Raw genomic sequence first — 4432 nt, 5'->3', positions numbered from 1 at the left:
CAGGTATTTGTATATATATTTGTTGACTGAATAAGTAAATGAAAGAATGAATAATATGGTTCAGAATTATAGAAAAAAGGGATGTGTACCAAAAGGAATCAGGAAGATTTTGCTGAAGGATGTGACACTGAGTTAAGCCACTGGGGGAAGAATATTAAAAACTCATTCAGAAAAAAGAAAATCTCATAGAACAGTAACATGCACAAATGTATAGTGGCACAAATTAGAAAGGAGTGTGCATTTGTATGTAGGTGGAATATACTGTTGGCTGTGTTCAAATGGGGAAAAACTAAGAAAATGGTTTGTTTGGGGCCAGGACCTTTCATAGCATGTAAGGGGATTGGCCTTCATTCTGAATGCTATAAAAAGATATTAAACTCTTTTAAGCATTTAACTGATAAGATTTATATTTATTATTTCTGGAAGTAATCTGTAAGTTGGAGTAGCAAAGGAGAAAAATTGAAAGCAGGAGAAGTAGCTAGGAGGGTTTTTGCAGTACTCTAGTAATATATAATGGTGGCTTGCATAAAGTAGTAGTATAACTTGGAAATAAAATGACACATTTGAAATTAAATTCTGATATCAAGCTAACAGAAATCAGCATATGATTGTGAGATAAAAAGAGAAACCAAAAAGGTAACATTAAAATCTCTATTTGAGATTAAAGTTATATCTATCCCATTAAATGACCTGGTAATTAGATACAGACTTAATATGGGAGAATGCAATATTTGAGCATAGATTTTGGCATATTTTGAGAGTAGGCAAGATATTTAGGTAAAGTTCTGCAGAATACAATTTGAAATATTTGGGGCTGTAGAATTGGCTCAGTGGTTCTGCCACCTGCCTTAAAAATGCAAGATCCTGAGTTTGATTGCTAGTACCACACACACACACACACACACACACACACACACACACACACAAGAAATATTTGTTTGTATCTTGTTAAAATAATTTGACTATTCATTCATCTCATGGCCTCTCTACCTGTTAAACTTTCTACTTGCTTAAGTATATTTCAATTGTCAAATTTAATTTAATATCACCAATTTTGTCTGAAATAAAACAATGTTGTCTCAGAATTTGCTTTTATATTTATTCATTTATATTCCCTGATATAATTGTAATATCCTCATATTAACAATACCACTGGGGATTTAGCTCAGTGGATCCACTTCCTGCCTTGCAAGCGCAATGTCCCGAGTTCAATTCCTGGTACCAAAAACAAAAACAAAAACAATAGTAATATATTTTCACTCCTTCTTCTCTGCTAAAACATATCCCATTAGCTATACATTTTAGTATTGCCTGTCCTTATTACTTAATTCCAAAATTTGGAGTTCATAGAACAACAAAATTTAAATTACCATATTTGCTTTTAGAAGTGGTAAGGCCAGAGGTAGGCAAATTGTTCATTAGCTATTTATTATACTGATCCTGACTACAATGATCTTTTCTCAGTTATCTTTAGAATTAAGGTTATAGGCACCATTACTTCAGTTTGTTTGAATAGCTTTACTATTACCATATTTCCTTAAAAATAAGACATGATTTTATATTAGTTTTTGCTCAAAAGTATGCAATATGGCTTGTTTTCAGGGCATGTCTGATTTATTCATGTAAAACAATATTTTTCATTTATTCATGGCCAAAAATCTACATTTACTCACATATAGAAATCTACATTTATTTGAATACAGTTGTGTTATCTTGAGCAACATTATCATAACTCTGTAGACCCTGAATTCTTACATGAATTACTTGTGACTCCATATCTTGTTGAAGTATTGGCCAAAATCTCCCTTGCGGAGCAATACAGCTCTCCTTAAATAAGCTCTTCTTGTCCATATAGCCTGCTTGTAATGCATGGGCAACACAGCTTTCAGTGATTTTTATTCCATGAATTCTTCACCCAAGTCATTAGCTCTTTTAGTCTAAGCTTCACAGTGTTTCCATGCTGATTTTTCTTCAATCTGTGTTCAAAGTTGTCACTGATATCTTTGCAGAAATTGTTCTTGAATCACTTATTTGTTTCAATATCAAGAATGCAGAAATAGGCCATCTTTCCTGCAAGAATTATTATTTGATCTACTCTTCTGTCTGCAGGGAAGTTCTTCATATCTTTAGTGTGGTGAATTGTGACCGAATCCCAGATTAGCAGACCTTTTTGGCAATCGCACAAAACAAGTGACAGTGTGAAATAAAGCTATTTCCTTATAATAGCCTGTGTGTACCAGGCTTTTTTGCTTTCAAGAATATAAATTCCTAGGGCTGGGGATTTAACTCAGTGGTGCTGCCACCTGCCTCACAATGCAAGGTCCAGAGTTCAATCTCTGGAACAACAAAAATAAAAAAAGGATATAAATGCCTGAAATGTTTAATTTTATATTTCTTAACCTTGGTAATATATAGAGTAGGGGCTTTCTTTCCATCCAGATCAATTGCCAAAATACAGGTTTCATGTGCTCTTTTGTACACAGTGGAAGGAATATAGATTTATGAGGTATCATTCTTGTCAGTTGTCATTTGAGATATTTGGTCAATAAACACTGCAGTTTCATCTATAGAAGTCATATTGGAAAGTAGGCATTTAGAAAAGACCATACCATCAACAAAGGACTTGAATGCAGGTTATTTTTTGGCTTCAGTATCTTCCAGCTTGAAGTATTTTTAATTTTCTTAGAGACAGGCCATATCACTGAACGAAACCATTCAGGCAGTATTATGATGCTTTGAGTTCTTCTGTGGATATTGCTATTCATGGGGCGATCACCAGGCAAATGTTTGACTATCAGCCCTGCACACATTCAAAGTCTTTGCTCTCCTGTCAACAATCAATTCACAGTTGTCTTCCAGATCAGGGAATAATGGTTGCCAACCTGATCCACATTTGTACTTAGCATGTTCATCATCCATCTGTTGACTGAGGTTATTATACTCTGCATGCCGTTTTCAGATGATGCAGAATTCAAACTTCTATTTGCAGAAAGTCAAAACGTTCATGCCTCTGAAATCCTCCACAATTACCTTCTTGTACGTGAAGAAATAGCTCCTTCTTTCTACACTCATCTTTCCCAGGGGTCAAACTAGAACTATCCCTAAATCCACCACTAAATCAAGAGTTAATTGAAGATTTATGACAAAGGGTTAGCAACAAAAGTGATAACAGTTTAGATGAGTTCAAGGCCATCCTAAACTACATAGTGAGACCTGTCTCAAAAAAAAATTGGTCATTTGGCATAAAGTCACAAATTTATCTATTTACATAAGTGTTTACCTTTCATGCAAAGGTACCCACTTGGGTATTTACAAATACTTAATTGTAATTTATATTATGCATTATAATTATTAATGTCAATGGTATTATTTATACTTAATTATATATTAACATTATTTATAATTCAAAATTTCTGTCATATGTTGCTGTGGACATTTTAAATGTTTCTGTCTGGTTAATGATCTTAAGTGGGGCTTATATTTGGGATAGGGTTTATATTGTGAGCATCCTGTAAAACCATAGTGGGGCTTATTTTTGTGTAGTTCTTATTTTCAGTGAAATATGGTATAAATATAACACTATGGAAATACCAAGACCATGTTTGTGCAAATGTAATATCTACAGTTGTTGATCTGTGGGCTTTTGGTTTATTATTTAGTTGTATTATCTTTAACCACATTGAGCCAGGGCTCTGATTGTGTTCATAGTTCACAGAGGGTGATGGCACATTGAATGAGTATACAATTTATTCAAGACAAGTTATTTTAGAAGGACATAATCATGAGCATGATTTTATGTTATGACTAATTTCTCTTTTTTTTCCATTTCTATCACACTCTTCTTAGTCCTGTCTGCTCATATATAAAAGAAAATACTGAACAGGTTGCAGTAATACTAATTTAAGCAAATACACCAGAGGATAAGAACACATTCACAGTGTAGTGGCATCCTCATAATACAGATAAATCAAGGCACAGTCAGGGAAGTGAATGAAAGTTAACATGAATCATCACTCTTTTGATATAAGAACAGATGTAAGAAGATATAGTTTTCTTCTTCTCCATGTATTTATCACTGGTACTTTGCTGCTGTCTAAGAATAAATTTGCTTGATAGATAAGTCAATAACAGTATATTCATAAAATTATATCAACAATACAAAAAATGTATATGTAGAACAATTTTACACTTGATCTTAGCCAAAAGGCCGAGAAGCGATTGTAGAACAATTTTAGCTTTTTTTATTTACAGACAATGTCAGATGAAAAATCATTCCACTTTTAACAGAAGCTATATAATAAGAATGTCATGAACACCAAAAGAAATTTATTGTGCAAACTGCTATAACGTCACCTAAAGCCAAAAACAAAGAAAGAAACAAACAAATCACCGGCAGTCTTATCTAACTGAAATCCAAATAAATATGAGTGTA

At 33.2% G+C, this 4432-nt stretch overlaps 1 non-coding gene across 1 annotated transcript; it reads right to left on the bottom strand.

The window, feature by feature from the left end:
• Positions 1–4023: 4023 nt before the first annotated feature.
• On the bottom strand, positions 4024–4219 carry LOC117284901. The gene has a single exon (XR_004515957.1). It is a non-coding gene; the product is annotated as a U2 spliceosomal RNA (small nuclear RNA).
• Between the last annotated feature and the right edge of the window lie 213 nt (positions 4220–4432).

The sequence above is a fragment of the Fukomys damarensis genome, unplaced genomic scaffold (genome assembly GCF_012274545.1).
Source record: "Fukomys damarensis isolate Sample0158 unplaced genomic scaffold, DMR_v1.0_HiC HiC_scaffold_39, whole genome shotgun sequence".
Classification (NCBI taxonomy): Eukaryota; Metazoa; Chordata; class Mammalia; order Rodentia; family Bathyergidae; genus Fukomys; species Fukomys damarensis.
This window is presented reverse-complemented; position numbering and strand designations above follow the sequence as displayed.